The 20715-nt window shown below is 55.6% G+C and overlaps 1 protein-coding gene and 1 long non-coding RNA gene across 8 annotated transcripts in view; one reads left to right on the forward strand and one right to left on the reverse strand.

The window, feature by feature from the left end:
* ZFHX3 (zinc finger homeobox 3) overlaps window positions 1–20715 on the reverse strand; it is a 376930-nt gene that overhangs the window by 108852 nt on the left and 247363 nt on the right. For 4 of the 7 annotated variants that reach the window (XM_074550648.1, XM_074550642.1, XM_074550644.1 and 1 more), the window contains one exon: window positions 9220–9594. The exons of 1 other annotated variant lie outside the window; for it this stretch is intronic. The gene's annotated coding sequence lies outside the window, so the exon portion shown is untranslated. Of the gene's footprint in view, window positions 1–7120; window positions 7543–9219; window positions 9595–9694; window positions 9829–20715 lie in introns of those variants that run through there. 2 more of the 7 variants (XM_074550645.1, XM_074550647.1) reach the window with 2 other exon arrangements.
* LOC141730725 (uncharacterized) lies at window positions 11742–18493 on the forward strand. The gene is made up of 3 exons (XR_012582368.1): window positions 11742–12812; window positions 13757–14021; window positions 14670–18493. It is a non-coding gene; the product is annotated as an uncharacterized LOC141730725 (long non-coding RNA).

Raw genomic sequence — 20715 nt, forward strand, 5'->3', positions numbered from 1 at the left:
ACCAGGCACTTCTAAGAGCCCAACTGCACTGTTTACCTAAGACAGTTAAAAGGGTATCAGCAGCGTGAAATGCAGTCAGCTTCAAAGTCACAGTCTCGAGTCCTAAACATGCCACAGCAACCTCATTTTAGGCAAACACAGGCTCTATTTTTGTTAAGTGTTTCTCTTCCTCTGCTGTGCAAGAGGCTCATACAAGGAAGAAGGAACTTTAAAATATAAAACCAACCAAACAAAAAACTTTCACACTCAAGACACCATGAGAACATTAAAGAACAACTCCTCTGTCCTTTCTCCCACAGTACTCACTGTAGCTATTTCTACTGAAAGACGCTTTATTTTACCATTTTCTTCCTTTTTAGTAAAAGATCTGCACACTAAGACTCTCAGACCTTTTATTTCCAGTCACCAGAGAGTCAGGAGCCATCTCTGGGGCTCAGAACTGCCCTGGCCTCCTCATAGTGACCTGCACCATGGGGCTGACTTCAGCTCCCCATCCCCTCTGTGCTGGCCATGGGCAGCCAAGGGCATCACTTGGGACTGTTCAACATCCAGATAATGCCATTAATGGAGACAGCTGAGTCTTAACACAAGTAAATTCAAGCAGCAGCTGAGAAATCACCCAGTCCTACTCCACAGTCCAGCAACAAGACACAGACACTGCTTTTAATACCCCAAAAATCTGCACAGGGGAAAACTGTGACCAAAATACTCCTCCCCTCCACCCCCTGGCAGGCTATGCTTCAATGGCAGCTGGAGCTTTTTTGGTTTCTCCACATTTTTTTTTCATTTTAAAATGCAGAAGACTCACTGAGCACCACCAGCAGTAAAATACCCATGTCTGTGCCCGACACCTCCCCACTCATTTCTCCAGCTGTATGGAACTTCATCTCTCCAGAGGACAGCCAGTGCTTCTCGAGGAATCTCACCAAACACATCTCACTGACCGTTGCTACTTCATGGGCTTCATACCCAGAAGCAAGAAGGGCCTGAGAAAAAGATTGCTGGGGCTATAAAAACCAGAATCCTGACATCCAGGTCCTGTCTAAAGTAAGCAGACATCCACACAGCCGGTGGCTACTTGGACTCAAGGAAGGAAACCTCCAGTCCCAAGAGAGCATCCCATCATCCCAGAGACACAAAAGGATGCTTAGAGGAGGAACACAGCTAGAGAGGTGGCTGGTTGGACACTTCCAGTTACACTGCTAAGGAGGACCATGGAGGGGGCTTCTGGCAAGTAGGTCTGCAGCCCCAGGCACAGCTGGGAGGTTTCAAGAGAAGAGCAATCAGTCATGCTGCTCCTCCTGTGAGGCTGACCCCAGCCGCTGCTGTGCAGGACAGAGCTCAACCCTCCTCCTGCTCCTGCTCCGGCTCCAAGCAATCCCCCAGGCACTCCCAGAGCTTGGCTCCGTTGTTCACACGTCTGCAGTTCCAGGTGAAACTGCTGCAAGCCTGCCATGAGGGCAGCTCTTCATGCAGGGCTGCGCTGGCACCAGACCCACCACCTGGGTGATTTCCAGCATCTCATGCAAACCTCCGGGACTTCCACGTCACCCAAAATAAAGAGGAAACAATGGAGAGGCTGGTTAAAATAAAGCAAGCAAGGAAATAAAATCCGTGGCAGCTATTTCAGAGAGGAACTGCTATTCACCAAGTGACTGCTCTGTGAAATAGCAGAGGGGCACGTGGTGCTGACCACCCTCCCCAGGCTGGCATCCCACCGCAGCACACAGCTCAGGACAGGCTCCGTGGGCAGCAAAGGGCACAAGCTGGCAGCAATGCCCAGCTCACCACCACCTGCTCTGCCCTCTGCCAGCCATCAGGGACTGCCACAACCCAGCCTGCCAGCCCTCCTGCAGCACTGCTGTGGGGCACTGTGTGCTTCTTGCCCACCATCCCCACTGCTTGACCAGTAACACACCAACCCAGCGCTGCCTCCTCCAGCTGTGCTGCAGGCCCAGCACCATGCCCACAGGAGCTCAGAACGTACACCTGCCTACACCTTCACAGCTGCCTCTACTTGGACTCCCTAGAATTACAAACGCTAGCCAACACGACCAGCCCTCCACCCCAGTGCTCTGTGCCCCAGAAAACAGCAACACCAGGAGGGCTGAGATGGCGTCTCAAAACAAGGACCAACCAGCTCCATTTCTCCAGTACCACAGCACAGGTCTCCAGCACGACGCCCTGCTGGCGGGTGCTGAGGTGCTCTGGACAATCCCTCTGCTACCCCCAGCACAGCAGGTACTCCCATTTAAAATTTAAGGATGCAACAATGCTCTGGGGATTTAAAACATGTTGTGATTTTTCACAATTAACCTCCACTTACAGTCCCTGCATGTGAACTACGCATCATCCCATTTCATCCTCCAGCTGAGGCAAACACTTGGTGTCTTGCCCAAAGTCAGCGTCAGAGCTGAAACGGATCTTCTGACTTCCAAACAAGCTCACGGTGTTAAGCTGCTTTTAACTGTCTCTATGGAAGATGAAAAACAGCAAGAAGAAAGGAACTGGGGAAGGAAGTATGTAAGACTAAAAGAGACAAAATTAACAGGAGAAAATTAAAGAGGAGAAATTTAGGCTTTGACATCTGAAGCAGCTGTGTAGGAGCACATGTCTGGGTGCTGCAGACCCAGCTTCCAGAAGAAAGGCCAGAGCACCCACTCTCAAAATCAGATGCAAAGGCACTGACTGCAGCACGCTGGGGACACGGTGAGCCCTGCCAGCCCCTGGGTCCCACTGCATGCCTTCATCTCCAGTACCTGGGCCCAACACTGCCCTGGCCCCTGCAGTGCCCCAGCCCAGCAGCACCAGGAGGGACGCCCTGCTGCCAGCCCTGCTGCCGGCCCTGCCGCTGCACGCAGCCCAGTGTGAGTGACATGGGCCCGCACCGCTGGCGGCCGGGGCGCCTCACTCCGACACCAACAAAGCACAAGGTTAATTTGAACCTCACAGCCCTGCTGCTGCGCGCTTGTGCCTCCTCCTCGCCCTCCCTCCCCGCTCTCCTTTCTGTGCAAAGCCTGACATCTACAGTTCTGTCTGGCACAGTCAGGGGCTGCAGTGGGAACCGTGCAAGGACACGGGGACATGGTGGCCGGCTGCCCTGCGCTCCCCAGCCTCAGCTCACCCACACGGCACGGCACAAAGCAGCCTCAGCCCCATCAGGGGACACGCACCAGGAGCCAAGACCGCCCAGCAGCACCACTCCAGCAGCCAGGAGCACACTGCCACAGCTCACCCGAGAGCAGCTCCTGCACCGGCACTGACACCCAGCCCTGTCCAACAGTGCACAGCCCAGAACCACAGCCAGGCAGCATCGCCTCCGCAGCCGTCGTGCGGGAGCCTCCTGCACCCCAGCACGGCAGAGCCCCTGCTCTGCTTTCCAGGTGTCCAAGGGGCTGGGCGCCAGCATCTGCAACACCAGAGGTACAGCGGAAATGCACAAGCTGCTGTGTACAGCCTGAATCCAGAATACCTTCACACTGCAGGAGCAGGGCTGGTTGCAGACTCTGCAGCTCTCATATACTGAATAGCTCCGAGCACTTCCCTTGCTCTGTCTCCTGAACCAACCTTCAGGCCTGCCGACATGTTTTTTCACCACACGGTACCTCAGCAAACACACCTAGGACAGGAAGCCCCAGATTCTGCATCATCTCAAACAACATGCACCTGACCGCGCTCGTGAGTCCAAACGACCTGCACCTGATGGCAGTCAGCCAGCCGTGCCTCTTCACCTCCCCTTTCGTCACTCAGCTCCACCATAACAAGAAGACCCAAACCCTCTGAGCCCAGCACCAGACGTCACAGTCACTCAGGAAGCCCAGCCCGGCCCAGCAGGATCGAGCACGCCATCGCCATGTCACCACCAGCCATGTTGTTTGTGCGCCGAGCCCGCATCGAGCGCCGCTCTGTTTGCACAAGGCAGCGCGGAAGGAGGGTTAAACCCCCTGCCACCCAACCAACCCAAGCAGCCATTTCAGAGCCAGGCTGCCACCGGCCAGGAAAGCGCAGCTGGAAGCCCAGGGTGAGCCCAAGGCAGAACACAGGGACCTGAGGGCTTGGGAATAGCTCCCATCTTTCCTGGGCAGGGACCCGATGCTTCAGCAGGCACGCTTGGGCCACGTAAATAAACTCTAAGGGCTAACATGTTACAGGCCCTGCAGTCTCCACTTTCCCAGACACCATGGCGGGTGGAGGACTGGAGAAAACCTTTTACCAGAGCTGCCAAGCACATTGTCTGCTCTAGCATTACTGCCAAGCCAAGGAAGCTGCACAGCTTGGCCCTCACCAGATTTAATACCTGAAAGCCTGGCTACCACAAGGCCAGCATCCTCATGTTCAACAGTAAATTCAGAACACTGTGAAATGTTTGTTTTCCAGGGGGGAAAAAAGAAAAATAGTGCTGGTCCTCTTTCCCTTTTCATAGCAAGAGGCATGTTTGGCACTTGCGACATAATGAAATTACAATCAACAGCCAAGCGTTTCTCCCAGCAGCAAACTCAAGGGCAAAGCCGGGTGGCCGCAGCCTGCCAGCAGCACCCGCTATCCTCCCACTGTCCCTGCACCTCAGCAGTGCCTGGAACACGCTGGCAGCCACCACCAGCTGCGGCCTGCGTTGAGCTCCCTTCCTGACATCCCCAACCAAAAAGTAATTTTGTGTGGGATCGAAGTAGGACTGTGCTCACAGCCACCTCTGGCACACGCACGATGCACACCTGGCGCTCGCAGCCCCGCACGCAGCCAGCGTTGCTGCGGCAACGAGCACCCACCTCCCGCACCGACAGATGGACACGTCTGTCCGGCACAGCCAACAAGGAAGTGCTGGAAGCTCTGGCTTCTTGCCGGCACAGCGAGACCTCAGCAAGGCCCGCAGCATCTCCGAGGGGAACGAGGACGGCAGGGGCGGCCGGGGCTGGTGGGATCTCCAGCCCAGCAGCAGGACCACTGCCGGCAGCGAGGGAAGCCCGACTCATCCACCCTGTTTTGTTTTTTTTTGTTTTTAAACTATCTGGAATTTATCTATTTCTCCAATCCCTGCCTACACACAAACCCAACCTCGGGAGCAAAGAAGAATGCCTGAATCGCAGATCAGAGACAAAGCAGAAGGCGAGCGGGCGGCCTGCTCCCGCTGCCCTCACCTCACCCCTCGGCGCGAGGCGGTTATATTTAGGTACCGCCACGGTCTGCGGTGCCGCGGCCCCCTCGGGCACGGCGCAGAATGCAGATTTTCCAGACAACAGACCACAACAGCTCCGTCAAAACCATTAGAGGCTGCAGCGCCCAGGCCTGCGCACAGATGTTTTGATTCCCACTCTCCTGCCACGACAGCCCTCGACAGCCCCATCACTGCCGCCATGCGCTGGACACCCAGCCTCAATTTTGGCTGTCGAGCAGGGAGGGAAGAGAGAAGGGCAGCCCTGCTCCCCAGAGAGGAGCTCCTCTCTCTAGTCTCCCCCTGCACCTCCCCAGGGGCGGACAGCCTCCTCCAGGGCTCCCAGTCGGCGTGGGGAATGACCCACCCCTAAGGAACAGGAGCAGCACAGCGGGGACAGCCCCCACAGGCACCTGCCGTGGCCCCGGGGGCCTCTCCCAGGCTGAAGCCCCCGCAGCCATCAGTCGCAGGAGCCTGCAAGCAGCACAGGGGTCCAGCACGTGCTGGGCCAGAGGGACCTGTGGTGACCCAGCTTTGCTCACAGCCCACTTCTCCTGCCAGGCGGACGCACCCACGGCTGCACGGCCCCCAAGGCAAAGCCACACAAAGGCCAAACCTTGGCCACGCTCTGATGAAGGGATGCAGGAGCTCTGAAATGCTCAGCCTCTCCCAAGCCTGTCCCTCCAGAATCAATCTCTGCAGCGCAAACACACCTCCAGCCCCGGCAGGGCCGGCACCAGCACCCACAGAAGATGGTTGCCGAAAATTCTCCCACCGCAGACGAGAAAGCAACGCTGGCAGGGAAATGCTCCCACAAGGGATCGAGCCGTCGCAGAACAAAACACGGCATGTGAATAAAGTTGATGTAAAAGCCCACTAGTCCTTTTTCTGCTTCTCCATGTAACATATTTTTTCTTATTATTACTGCTATTACTGTTATTTTGGAAAGTGGAAGGAGGTGTTAACAGGGAGGCTGACGCAGCCAGCTGTGCGTCCATCAGCTTGGGATTCAGCGATTCCTGCTGAAGCCTTTCAACCACTGGCCAGGCCCAAAACAAATCTGCCGCTCCTGGCCTCTGGCACGACACCGACAGCACCCGGGGCGGGGGTCAACGCAGAGACATGAAAGAGGGACACACGCCTCTGCTTTTGTCAGAGCAGGGCCGCTGGGCCCGGTGTGACAGCGACCGCGACAGGGCCGGGCGACGGTGCCAGGCACACGGGGCCGCCCGCACCGCCCTGGCCTGCCAAGCAGCACCTTGGCTGTGTCCTGCGGGAACAAAAGGCAGCGGCAGGGTGGGAGGGAGGGTCCGGAGGCTCTGCAGCTGAGGACCAGAGCTGCTGCGGCCGGCACCGCGGCGCGGGAGAGGGGCTGGAGCCAACTTCCTGCTGCCCTCTGTTCACAAAATGACCGCGTTAAAAAGAAAAGACGAGGAGGAAAAAAATACAAATACAGCAAAGCAACTTCTGGGGCCAGATGCAGAGTTTCGCTCCCCTCTAACGTGCCTTTTCTTTGCTTTTGTTCCAGTGGAAGACAGCCTGCGGAGCGGGACCGGGCAGGAGGCAGCTCAGGCAGCCGCACAGGGGAAAGGGGAAAGAAGCCTGGCAAGCCCTGGGCCTGGCCGCAGGGCCGGCGCTCCATGGTGGTGGGGAGCCCAGCGTGACCCTCTGTCGGGGCCCTGGGACACCCCCTGTCCCCCCTCCCGGCCGCTCCCCAGCCTCCGCTGCTGCGGCAGCCGAAAAGCCACGCTCCGTCTTCGCTCAGTGCCGGACCAGACAGTGCTCCCTAATGAGGGAGCATTACAATCAGCTTGTAATGCTGAATTTTTAATGCTGCCGAGGGCTCTGTTACATAATAAAGGGGGAACCGGGAGCAGAGGGCGGCCGGTGGGGCGGCCCGATCCCCCCGGCCATGCAGGCGGTGGCCCCGGCCCAGCGGGCACCCCTCGCACCCCCTGACCCGCCGCTTACCGCCAGCGCCGCAGGACGGGGCGCGCTCGACGCCCATCGGAGCTCCTGCCCTGCCGCCGGGGTTGCACAAACTTTCCTCAAGTGCGTGGAGGGGTGATGCCAAAACGCTGGCTCCGCACTCTGCCGCGGCTCGGCCGGGAAATGATTTAAAAGCAAAGTTCACGAGCATGTTAACGGCATGCTCTCGTATGTCCCCGCACACACGGGCTGCGCCGCGCCGCTCAGTAATACCCTAAGACTGTAAATCTATAACCACTGCAATGATTTAGTGATTAAAAACATGATAACATATTGTGTAACTGCAAACCACAGAATCCCTGCCAACTCTCCTCCGAGATACAGGAACAAAAATACAGAAAATGTGTTGCTCGCAGCGGTCTTCCTAAACTCGATGGAAAGATTTTAATAATAATGCAAAAAACCCCAAAAAAACAAACCCCAAAAACAAAAACCCAACCCCGACATTAGAAAAGGCTGGATATAAAGCAAGGGTAGAAAAAAAAATATTTAAAAGATGGAATTTTAAATACGGATCTTGCTGTAACAAATTACAATCTAAACATGCCTCGCTTTTTTCTCTTTTTAAGTTTGTCGTAACTGGAATAACTGGTCTTGTGTGATGTCTTGCATATTCAAAGTGCTTTGTAATAGGATACGGAGACCAAACCTTATTTGCCTAAACTCAATGGGTTTTATTTTTTCCCCTCTCTCCCCCCCCATTTCTTTTCCTTTTATTTTCCCTCCTCCCCCCCCCTCTCCCTTAACAGGGGGAGGGTGCAAGGGGGGGAGGCAAAAGGAAGCGAGGGCTTTAAGCTGTAAGGAAAATACCTGAAAGGGGAAGCTACAATCCGTAATACAGCGAGGAAAGCCAAATATTATACATATATTTTTAAAGGCAGCTATGGGAGTTTTGGCCTCTAAGCAGCCAACTTGACCCCATTTTCTCTATTCTCCTATTTCCTCCGTCGGAGGATTCCTGCACCTTCAGTTGTATTCGAACTCAATGTGACCCTAAGGAGGGAGTCACCGAGTCTCCAGAAAATTGCTCCATATTAAACAGGAGCAAGAAGAGGAGAAAGACAGCCGGCGCAGAGGGGACACGGTTGCGTTAGAGTCCAGGACATACCGAGAGCAGCCCCAAGCACAGCGGGAGAAAGAAACAGACCTTGCTCGGAATCAATTTTTGTTTGTTTGTTTTAAAAAGAGGGGGCGGGGGGGGGGGGGGGAGGGCGAGAGGAACTGAATAATTAAAAAAAAAAAAAAAAAAAAAGAGGACAAAGACACAAACGCAACACAAATTATAAATAATTCACAGTCCGAATCCCGCGTGTGCGTGGCACCCACGCACGCCGTGCACAGCCAGGGCAATACATACACACACACACACACGCTCCCCTCGGAGGGTGCGAGCGGCAGCGGGAACCCGAGCGCGGCGGGTCCCGGCGGGGACCGACAGCGACCCGCGTTTCACGTAGCGCGACAAGCGCCGGGCGATGCAGCCCCGAGTCATTAACCCCGGCCCCGAGCGGGCTCGGCCTGCGGTGCCGCCCGCCCCCGCCGCGCTCCCGCACCGAGCCGCCCGCGGGGAACAAGAATCGCCGCGGCTGTGCGCGGCCAGGCCGTGCGGGCCGCGGGGCGCGGGGCTCCGCGGGGCCGGGCCCGCCGCCGCCGGGGCAGTTTTCGGCACTTTCTTCGCCCCTTTGTTTTCCGGCGCGTCCCCGGCGCGGAGCGGTCGCGGCCCGGCGGGGTCCCGGGGGGCGCGGGCTCCGCGCGAGGCCGGGCCCCCGCCGCCGGCCCCGCGGCGCACAAAGCGGCCGGGCGGGCGCCGCGCTCGCTGCGCGCCCCGCGGCCATGGCCGGCGGGCGGGGCGGGGGGGTCCGCGGGCGCGTAGCGGCCCCCGCGGCGCCGGCACCTGCGCGTCCCCGGCGGCGGCGGCGGGGCTCCGGGACGGCGAGCGGCACAAAGTTTGCTGGGGGATCCGGGGCGGTGGGTGGGAGCGGACGGGGGGGGGGGGCCGGACCAGCCCCATGCAAAGCAGCCCGGGCGCCCCGAGCAGGAGGAGCCCGAGCGGGGGACAGGGCAGAAAAGTTGCCACTTACGCGGTCGCTGCTCCGGCGGCGGCGGCGCTTTTAATCCCGGGCGGCGGCGCGGGGGCTACAGATCCCATGCAGGCTGCGGCGGCTGCGGCGGCAGGAGCGCGGGGCTCCGCGGAGGGGCCCGGGGCAGCAGCAGCGGGAGCCGGGGGCAGCAGCCGGAGCCGAGCGGGAGCCGCCGCCGCCGCCGCCGCTGCCCAGCAGCAGCATCGTTGTCGGGGAGTTTGCAGCCCCCCGGAGAGAGGGGGCCGCGGGCGGCGGCAGCAGCAGCGGCGGCGGCGGGTCGGGGCGGAGCGGCGGGCGCGGAGCGGAGCGGGCGGCGGGCGCGGAGCGGGCGGCGGGGCTGGCGGTCGCCGGAGCAGGAAGCGCCCGGACTCAGATCTGATGATTGGGAAGAAAAAAAACTCTTTGGATCTTTATTCTGCTAATTAGTTTCCTGCAAAAAATGGCTGATTAGTGCAGTGCGCATGTGCCTCATTACCCAGGCACGACGGGAAGGGCTAATTAGCCACCTTCTGGATCAATAAGATTCAGCCCAGGCGGCGGGGGAGGGAGCGAGCGCGCAGGAGCGGGCGGGGGGAGCGCGGCGGCGGCGGCGCCGCACCGAAACTTGGGGCAAGCGGCCGGCCCCCAGCCCGCGGCGGGGGGGCCCGGCCCGGCCCCGCTCCGCGCCCCGCCGCGCTGCCCCGCGCAGCGCCCTGCCCGCGCCGCGCCGCGCCGCGCCGTGCCGTGCCGTGCCGTGCCGTGCCGTGCCGTGCCGTGCCGCCCGGGGCAGGGGGCGCGGGGCCGGCCGGCGGCTCCGCACCGCTCCGCTCCGCTCCGGCTGCCGGCACCTCCGCGGGGCCACCTGCCCCCGCGCCCCGGGCGGGGCCGCGCCGCCCCGCGCAGGGCACAGCCGGGGCGGGCCGACCCCCGCCGCCGCCGCCGAAGTTTCCCCGGGAGCCGCCGGGAAAGTTGCGTCCGGCAGCGATCGCAACTTTGCGCGCCGGCCCCGCCGCCGCCGCCCGCAGCATCCCCGCAGCATCCCCGCGGCGCGGCCCCGTTCAAACTTGGCGGCCGCCGCTCCGAGCGGGCCGGCGGATCAATGCGGCCGCGGCCAGCCGCGCTGGGAGCCGGGCTACAGGTTTCACCAGCCATCGCTGGCAACAGCTTTGTCATTTTCTAAAAATAAGAAGCTAAAAGTTATTGTAGAAGAAGGGGCTTTTTTTGTCCCCCGCACAATGTGCCTTTTGTGAGTTTAATGCCATTCTGGGGCTCTCTATGGCCCCGGACAATGGGGAACTCCAGGAGGCGGCTGTGCCTCTGCCTTTTTTCTTTCTTGCTTTCTCTTTTCTTCCCCCCACCCCCCTCCTCTTTTTTCCCCCTTTTTTCTTTTTCTTTTTTTTTTCTTTTTTTTTTTTTTTTTTTTTTTTTTTTTTTAGGAGAGGATACAACATTCCTCCAGTCCCACCAGAACCTCTGCTTTGATTAAATAAATATTTCTCTAGCCTAACGGTAACGTTTTTCACTTTCTGCTCGGGTCCATGTCTGATTATTATTTAAAATTTTTATTTCCAGGAGCTTGTCCCTCCCCATTCCAGCCCTAGCGAGAAATGTAGATGATCGCTGGGAACGTGGGATTTGAATTTTAGGAGGAGGTGAACCAGTAAAGAACCTCTATCCAGGCTTCAGGAATATGGTTTTTTTCATGTTTCTGTAAGAGGCTATTTTCATTATTAGCAGAAATGCATCTAAATTAAATAATGTCTTGAAAATCTAAAGAAGCTCTTTTTTCTTTTTGCTTTTCTTTCTTGCTTTTTTTAACCTTTTTTTTTCTTTTTTTTTTTTTTAATTTTCATAATAACTCAAATAATTATCTTCACGGTTTGTTTCATAGCTCTGAACGTGGAATGCAGTTGCGGTCAGTTTTTCCATTTGGGAGAACCCTAATGTAGATGTATTTTATACTGCAAGGTAATAAACTGCATGTTTGTTAGTACCTATTATAATGAAATGTCTTGAGCTTTCCCTGTTTCTTAACGTGGGGGTTGCCATTTGGAATTTTGACAAGTCCCTTTAAGTGGGATGGGGGTGAAGGAAGAGGACGGGTGATCAGGAATTTGCCTGTGCCGTTGATGCATTGCTGGAGGTGTCTGGCGCTTGGGAGAAAGTCGCAGGATTTGGGACTCAGGGTTCGGTAGGTGCCACGGTTCTGGGGGTGTTGTACCTGCAGCCCTGGTGTGCCCAGTGACCCAGGCGTGCTGTGTGTGAGTCCTGGTGCTCCGACTGACTTCACAGGGGGACCAGTTTGCGTTTAAAAGCTGCCCTTAAAAATCTGTCACTGCCTGCTTGATACATGTCTGGTTTTATGAAAGAATAATTGTTAATATACTCATCTTTCAAAAAAAATAAACCAAACCAAAAAATAAAACATCTCCCAAAAAAAACCCCCCAAAACAAAATCAACCCCCCCCAAGAAACCCTAAAAAAAAAAAACAAAAACAAAAACACAACCCCAAGCAAAAAAAAAAAAAAAAAAGAAAAAAAAAAAAAAAAGAAAAAAACCCAAACAAAAACCAACCAAGCCCCAAAGCATGGAGCCCTGTGGGAATCAGAATTTTTGGGGGCTGCTTGGTACGCTGCCTGGGAAAGTGCATGTAATTTGTAGCTGTTCTTGCTGAACGTGAACCAAACGTGGGTTGAGGAAGAAGTTGAGGTGAGAGTAAAGTAACCCTTGTCTTTAGCACTTGGGATAACTTAGAAAAGTGCCTCTTTTCCCCTGAGGCGGTGGATCTGGTGGCCCAGGCTGCGGGTGCTGCCTGTGGCCACACTTTTTGCAGAGCAAGGCAAGAGGAAATGTGTGGGGAAGTTGGGGAGCAAAGGAGTGCCTGTGGATGCTCCAGAAACAGGCACCTCCACAGGGACGTGTGCGAGCGCGGGCTGGAGCCACGGATGTTGTCTCTGCGCTCGCATCGTGAATTCGAGCTGTGTGCCGCTGTCCTCTAATTTCCCATGACAACATATGGATCCCATAAAGGCAAACATGCCGAAGTGCATCTGTCTGGGTAGTTAACACAAACCAAACATCCCCCGCTCGAGATCCCGCTGCTGCTCCGGCCGCGCTGCGCGCAGCCCTCCTGCCCCAGCCCCTCCGTCTTTCTTCTCCGCCGCGCTCCGGGAGCAGCCCGAGCGCCCGGCAGCGAGCGGGGCAGCGGGCGCCGGTCCAGAGGAGCGCAGGGGTTAAGCGGGGAGAGGGGCGTGCGCCCCGCGGCCCCCCACCCTCCTGGGAGCTGCTCCAGCCCGAGCAGGCGCTGCCCCGGGGTCAAGTCCTAGGACATCCTTCCCTCCCCTCCTGGCAAGGCGGCAGCTCAGGCTGGGAAGGGAAACAGCAGATGAACAGAGGGCAGAGGTTTGCCCCTCGTCCTGGACGCGGACGTCTGGAGGCTGAGGAAACACAGAGTTCCCAGTTTTCCAGGTTGCAAAAAGAGGTGATGAGGGGAGGCTGTGTGTGAAAAGAAGGGAAGGAACAAGTGACGGCTGCAGGACCAGCGGATAAACCACTACGCAAACACCGAAACACAGCCAAGGAATTAAGGGATAATTCGTACAGAAATCGTTAGGTATGATTACATGTATGTGCACGTGTGTCTCCTCTAAAAAATTTACTTTCCATAAGATTTCTTTGTTCTAGACAAAAAGACAATCTGGTTGCTGAAATATAAAAAGGGGCTTCCCTTACTTTAATTAGAAATTTTGATACAGCCTCATCTGCAATTGTGTGGGTGCCTCTTGTTTCTATATGTGTATCTCTGCATACGCATAGATGGGATTTTGGGTTCAAATAGCTTTTAATGTGCTTAGCGGAAAGAAGCTCTTAGTATCAGATCTGCAGGGAAAATAAGACTGATTTTTCCCATAGGAAACTTGCTAAAGACACAGCTGAATTATTAGATTAACCCGTTTTTTTGTCTCATGGCATATCTGATGTATTTGCGCAAAGATTTGTATCATTTCATTTCTATGTTATTTTGAACAGACGGAACGAATAGCGGCGCTTTCAAGGGAAGTTATTATTTGCAGAAATGTATACAAATTGAGAGGAACAACTTTGAAGCAAAATGTTTTTCCAAGGCAGTGAATATGGCTTTTTGGACAGGACTCTCAGCAAGAATAGCTGTTATCTTTAACATGTAAAATGGGGGCGAGCAGCTCTGGTTCCCTGGATTCTGCAGCCAGATCAGGTCTTCCCCTGGAGACATGACCTGGCTGCCAGGGGCTCAGGAGGCACGGGTGGGCCAGATTTGCATAGGTCTGTGGTGAAACTCGGGACTCAGCTCAATTTGTAGGGATCCCTGAGCATATCCCACTGCTCGCCACCCAGCACGGGGGGACTGGGCCAAGGCTCTGCGCTGCTGGAGGCTCGCGGGGCACAAGGGGCTGACGTGTGGGGAGAGTTAAAAAAAAGTTCCAGGCTATCTTTTAAAATTCAAGCTTTAAAAATTATTGTTGGGAGGGGGGAGATTAAGCTTAGAAAAAGTCTCCATAATATCATCCACTTCCATAGCTGTGTGCTTCTTGGAAATGTGTCTGAAGAATCAGAACAAAGCATGGAAGGCCAGAGTCCTTGAAGGAGCTCCAAATGATAAAGTCTGCCATTCATTTTAAACACTGCGTGCATTGTGGAAACACAGGTCAATTTGAAGGCATTTGTCAGATTTCCAGTTCCCTCTGCTCCTTTGCAATGGAAATTTGCAATCAAATCCCTGTGCTGGAGTTAGGATGTCTGCCTTGATCAGTTTGTATGACTCTATGCCCAAAGCACTGGCCAGGTAAGCTAGCTTTTCCTTTGGAAAGTTTGCTTGTGAGGAGTTGAGCAGGAGAAGGGGGGAAGGTTGAGGGGAATCGAGCTGGGGCAGATGTGTTTGTTCTGGGTTTGGAAGGGGAAAGGGCAGGCAGTCGGCAGCGATGGATTGCACGGGGCTTGCTGAGCCGCAGAGGCGAGCTGATACCATTTAGAGACGCCCAGCAAGAAGCATGGAAAGGGATATTCCAGCAGCAGCACAGTCATTGTTGGGATGCAAAAATGCAGCACGGCTGGAGAGCCACACTGCTGAGCAATTTCAGCCAGATAGCAGGGATTTCTTCTGGAGTCATGTTTGCCTCAGTTACTGGGGGGGCTGCTGCCCTTTTTCCTGAGACACGGGGTGCTGGAGGGGAGAGACTATTCCTCTAGAAGAAATGCTGTAGGATTTGGGCTGAGGGGGATGTTCAAAGGAACATTTATTCTTTTGTCTCCAATCTATTTCTGGGGCTTCACCTGATTATTAAAAGACATCGTGCTCTAGGCAGTGGGAGTGACAGGACCTCAGTGGGCTATTCCAGCTGTCCCCAAACCTGGCAAGGCTGCTGCAGGCAGGCTGAGTAAACACCCCTCAGTCAGACAGCAGGTTTGTAACGTGCATTTGCTTGTTTTGCAGGCCGTAACACAAATGGATGTGTTTGCCATGGAAATAAACACTTGGAATACATCTATATGTTTCTTGGCTTTTTGAGAGAAATGAAGAAAAAAGTCTTGGCATTTAATTAGAAGTCACTAACCTGATAAATATTGAACATCATTTCTTTGTGAGCGGCTCCATGCGCTCAGAGTACTCTATGGATGTATTCCACAATTGCACTTATTTAATGCCTGTATCACCTCGTGCCTATTGTATTTATGTTGTCATCAATGTCAGATTTTAATTAAACAATTAAATCACTGTCACAGTAATTTCCCTAGAAAACTATTTTAAATGAAAAATCCCACAATAAATGTTTGGGAACCATCTTAAAGGGATAAAAGAGGAAAATAAGTTACAGAATAAAATTACAGCTTCCCCAAAATTAGGGAAAAAAACCCCATGTTTTCAGCATTGAGAAGAATTCTGGACTACAGGGTGGTTTCCACGGAATTCAGAGTCTGTCAGCAGGGAGACCAAGACACCTTGGCTTGTCTGGGGGCTGGTCTGGGTCTGTCAGGTGCAGTGGCTGCACAGGGACCCCGGCCCAGGGCTGGCAGTTCCTGTGCTCACCCCTGCGCTGGGGCCAGGAGCAGTGACAGCAATGCAACCCTCTCATCTCTGTGCCAGCCAGGTACCCAATGCTCCTCGCAAAATAGTCCATCAGCCTCCTCTCCCTCCGACTTATTTCAGAATTAAGCTGGAGATTTGCAGGAAAGTCTGCATTGAATTATTCACCAAGTTAAGCACCAGCACCAGCTGCACTTACTATATAGTAACCACGTCCTCCACCCCTGTGTTGTAAGCAGTGAGAAATCGGATCTGACATAGCATCTTTGCCGCACTTAATCAAACAGTTCATCGTTATCTCTTTGTAAATATCTGCTCTTATTCCTCTAAAACCTGTACTTCTTTGCTCAGAAAAATCACAAACACGAGATGCAAAATTCATCAGACAAGATATCTGCAGGAATCACGCTCCCAGCCGCACGCCACGCTATTACCTGTATTTAACATAAGCACATCTGACATTTGCGGCACGTGAGCGGCGCATATTGAAATTGGGGCCCGGGCTGTGACCGCAGCGCCGCGTCCCCCGCAGCCATCCCCGGCCAACAATGCTTCCATTTGTGCCCCGGGAGGGCCCTGCCGAGCCAGCGGGGCTGGGGGCCTCGCTGTGCCCCCTCCCCAGCGCCCGGCCTCGGGGGATCCCTCCCAGCCCGGCGCCCATCCTGCCACGGCAATCCTGGACAGTGTTTCTTTTAGGTCCACGCTGCGCTTTTGTTGGAATGCAGCTTAGCAGATTGGGTTATGGCTGGGCTGCGTGTGGTTTCTGTCAGCCCTGAAGTGTTTTACAGCTGGAGATGATTTTGGGGGGGTGGGGACACATGCAGCCTGTCCACAGCCAGGTCTGATGTTCATCTGCCGCTGTCTCACTAATTTTTTTCTCCATGTCTCCATCAAAAGGTAAAGTTGGCACTGGAGGGGGTGATGAGGACAATGGCAACACCAGGTCCATCCCTTCCCGCTCCTCGTTTTAGCTTGGTTCTCCCCAAAGCAAGCAGAGCCCCAGATTTTCCAGCAGATCCCTTTTCCTCCTGTGGCCACAACAAGCCCAGGTACCTGGTGTGCTGTGCCCGGGCTGGGCAGCCCGAGGCCTGGGCACAGGCTGGCTGCAGGCAGTGCCCTGGGGGGACTCCTGCCCCGGCCAGCTCCACCTGTGAGTTCAGGGCACAGAACCTTTAGCCTATATTCAAGCAGCAAACCCCAAAGCACTCACTCCATCAGCTCAGAGCCGTGGCAGTCTCCACAGCCCCCTTGGCTGGGCAGGCCCTTGCCTGGACCCATCCAGGGCCACCCGCACGGTGCCCAGAGCCTCTGCCACCCGAAGGGCCTTGGCACAGCATATGCAACCAGAAACACATTTTTTATACACGGGAAAGGGGAAAATGGATGAGGTTGCACAGAACCCTCCTCCAAGCAGGAGAGGCTGTGCTGGAGGAAAGTATTGCTCATAATGACACTTAAGCCCAGACACTTGAATGCTAAAGGTTAAACTTACATTCTTCAAGAAAGGGCTCCTTGCCAGCTTGAACTGTGTTGTGTGTTCACTACTGCCTCCTCCTCCTCTTCATCCACTTTTGGTATGTTTTGAAATAACTGAGGTTTTGGGGTGGATTTGTTTCCTCCCCTAATGTCTGTTCTCTGTACCAGTTCTCGGCCCTATGTCTGTCACAGAGTTAAAAAAATTTACAAGTCAGTTTAATGCCTGTACAAAAGTGAAGTGTTTTTTTCTTAGCTGCAAACTACTGTAGCTTCAATCCATCAAAGACCAGCCTCAGCATATGTTCTGTCCTCCAGTGACACACAGTTCACAGAACACCATCCTCCACCTCCTGTCCTCAGCTGAATAACCAGAACGAAGATCTGACAATCAGGCTAAAACTGGAATTAAAACACACATTGAAAAACTAATATACAGTAACAATAGGGTGGCAAAATCAGTTTGGGGACAATCCCCACCAGGGCCAGAGACGAAACTGATGGCAATGCTTCCAAATGCTCAAGCTAAGGAAGAAGAAACAGGAAAATGCCCACCCAGGAGTCGCACTTTAAGATGAATTTCAACATAGTATGGAAGAAACAGACATGCAGTTTGGATGCTACATTTAGACCTTACTGATCAAAGAGCACCTTCTCCATATACTTTCATGCTTCTCCCCAGAGATATTTCCCATAAAAAAAGAACAGAAATAATATTACATTGTGCATGCCTTCTAAAGCAGCCTCTTTACACAGCCTCATGCAGGCTTTTCGTAGAGAATCAGTCAGGTGAAAGCACAGAACACGGATCCCTACATCTCAGCAGCAGCAGCAGGTAGAGGAGACCCAGACAGAAGGCTGGATCAAAGGCTTTGAGGAGGAGCATGGAAAAGAGCCAGAGTGAGCTTCAGAAGTCAAACGCAATTTTTATTTGGGTTCAGAGATGATAAAAGGCCAGCGATGTTCATTTTCCTACTTCCTGCAGCAAGGGAACGGGGGGCTGCAGGGCTCCGCAGCTCGCTGCAGTGTATTTCTTGGCACAGCCCTAATTGTATCTCCTGGTCCCAGTGGAAGTTCACGCTTTTTAATATCTCTTATTGCTTCTGCAATTGCTGCCACCAGTCAGCAATCACAAACAGGAAGCCGTGAGTCAGCAGAGCCATAACCCGTGGGCTGCCAGCGGCTGGAGGAGAGGGACGCTCCTGGAAAACACGGCGAGGGCCGAGCCGGCCGGGAGCCAGCCAGCCCCAGGAGCTGCACTGAGCCCTGGCTGCCAAGCCAGCCCTTCAGCCGACACCAGAACCTGGGATAAAGGCCCCAAACCAGCCCTTCAGCCGACACCAGAACCTGGGATAATGGCCCCAAACCAGCCCTTCAGCCGACACCAGAACCTGGGATAAAGGCCCCAAACCAGCCCTTCAGCCGACACCAGAACCTGGGATAAAGGCCCCAAACCAGCCCTTCAGCCAACACCAGAACCTGGGATAAAGGCCCCAAACCAGCCCTTCAGCTGACACCAGAACCCAGCACAAAGGCCCCAAACCAGCCCTTCAGCCGACACCAGAACCCAGCACAAAGGCCCTGCTGCCCTGGGTGCCTTCGCAGAGGTTTCTCTGGGCTGGTCCCCAGGGCTCAGGGCAGTCATGGCAGGGTGAGAGCAGACAAGGACACTGGGTCCTGTTGCCTCTCTGTGCTCCAAAAGGCAGATTTGTTCCCCCATTAGGGAGAGGCACGGTGGAGGAGGCAGCAGTGACCCCTCAGCTGGGATAGTCAGCGTGACCCCGTTTTCACACCGGCAGCACCCAGGGCTTGGCCACACCACGGCTCACGTAGCGCGGGGAAGCAGATGATCTATTCCCAGCCTGGTTTCGTCTGCTTCCTAACTGTATTTAGCAGCGAGTTTACTCCAGACTGAGCCTGCGTGAGTAAGTGTGTATGTAAGGGCTGAGGATTGGCTGCAGCAGGCAGAGGGTTTGCTGAAAGGCTTGTTAAGGAAGCACTACTGACCATGCAATCCAATTACATAATGCTTCAAAAAATAACCATGCTGGGAGTTGGGTCTGGGCAGTGCATTTTGGCAGCAGAAAGAGGTATCAAATGTTCATCTTCCAAACCAAAGGCTGACAGTGTATTCGTGCCACAATGTGACACTGCACCTCGGCAGTAAACTGCTCCAAAGAGGAAACTTGCTTCCAGGGGAAATGCCTGCTGTTCCCTTTCAAGGCAGTGCTGCACCCTGCAGACCGACGTTATTTGAGTCCTTGTAAAATTACCACTAATCTCTGCACTCAGGATGCCTCGTGTTTTATGGGCACTCGTATGACGGCAGCTTTGTTTTCTGGGGGGAAAGCAGAGTGCCGAGCAGGGAGAAGCAGGCACCTGGCCGTCAGCAGAGGCTCTCGGGGGTTTTCCTCAGCTCTCAATCTTAGAGTTCCTCTCTGCCACTCTGGACAGGACAGACACACAGATGATGCACAGTATTTACTGGACAATGTCTGGAAAAAATACCCAGTCCTGCCTGAGGAAGATCCAGACCGAGTCCCACTCCAGGCAGAGCCTGCGTGGAGCTGTGCACCCTTTCTGCCGAGATGGATGCTGGCGGAGGGGACCGAAGGCTCAAGCTCCAGGACGGCTCCATCCACGCGTTGTCCGGGATTTAGAAACCCTGTCTCCAAACAGCACTGGCAGCTTTTATCGTAGTTACTAATTTAACTGCTGGGCTGCTCCGAAGGCGTCACAGAGAAGGCGCATTTCTGGTGAATGAGGCAACAGCAAACTAAGGATATTGTGAGCCGCTGCGCAGCTGCCTGTACCTGAGCCGTGGGGCTGGGCTGCCGGGGATGCTGCATGCGGCTCTGGCCCCTGGCCCGGCCTGGGCACTGGGAATCCCAGGGCCAGGATCGCCCCGGGCGCTGCAGGCCGGGAGCCCCCGGAGACACGGGCGAGCCCCGCGCTGCTGCCGGGCCCGAAGGGGTTACGGGCGGCTCGTCCGGCCCGGCCCGCCCCGCCGCCTGCCCCGGCGGTTCCCGGCTGTTGCCGGCTGTTCCCGGCTGTTTACCTGGCAGCGCCGGCCGGAGGCCGCGCTGACATCACCGCCGCGCCCCCTCCGTCCGTCCGTCCGTCCCGCCCGCCGCGGGGCCGTCGCCGCCGGGGCAGCGCTCGGCGAGCCCGAACGGCGCGGTCACCCCGCAGGGCCGCCCCCCTTCCCCGTGCCCCCGGCCCAGCCCGGCCCGGGCACACGCGGGGCCCGACGCTGCCCACCCACCTGGCTGCCACGTCGCAGCCGCGTGCTGGCCCGGGGCCACCATGCTGCTGCTGCTCGCCGCCGGCACCCTGTGCCCGGGGCTCCGCCTCGCCGGCAGGCCCGGGGGCCCGGGACACCGAGGCCAGCGGCGCAGGTGCTCGGCCCTGCGGGGGCTGCTCCGCCAGCCCGCGGCCGAGCTGCTCTGTGGATGCTTTCTTGGTGCATTTGGGCAGGGAGCCAAAGTATGCAGCTTAAAGGAAATGTTTAATAAAGACACAGGAGCCTCAAACTGTTTATTTTTCCTTGCAGAAAGGTGGAGAGACGATGTCCCTGGAAAGGCTGCCGGGCCAGGCGCGGGCCGAGGCCCAGCCGGGGCTGACGCTGCCTCTCACCTCTCCCTCCCCTGACAGCCCCGGCCGCGGGGTCATAAACCGTGGGGGGAAAAGGCAGCCTATTAGTAACTCTATTAAGTCTCCATTAGTTAGGTGTGAACTCATTACTCTAATATACCTGGAGGTGGGATCCCACTTGCAGGACATTAGCGCTGCAATAAGCACGTTTACCACCCGAGCTGGACCGAGCGAGGAGAGGATGGAGCAAAGGACAGGAGCCTCTCCCACCTGGGGCAGCACCCGCCGCAGCAGCGCCACAGAGAGCCCTTCTTGCCACGCGTGCCCTGGGCAGCTGAACTCTCCCACACAGGCCCGCTCCCTGTCCCCACGGTCGCTGCCCCATGAG

This window comes from Zonotrichia albicollis, chromosome 13, assembly GCF_047830755.1.
Source record: "Zonotrichia albicollis isolate bZonAlb1 chromosome 13, bZonAlb1.hap1, whole genome shotgun sequence".
Classification (NCBI taxonomy): Eukaryota; Metazoa; Chordata; class Aves; order Passeriformes; family Passerellidae; genus Zonotrichia; species Zonotrichia albicollis.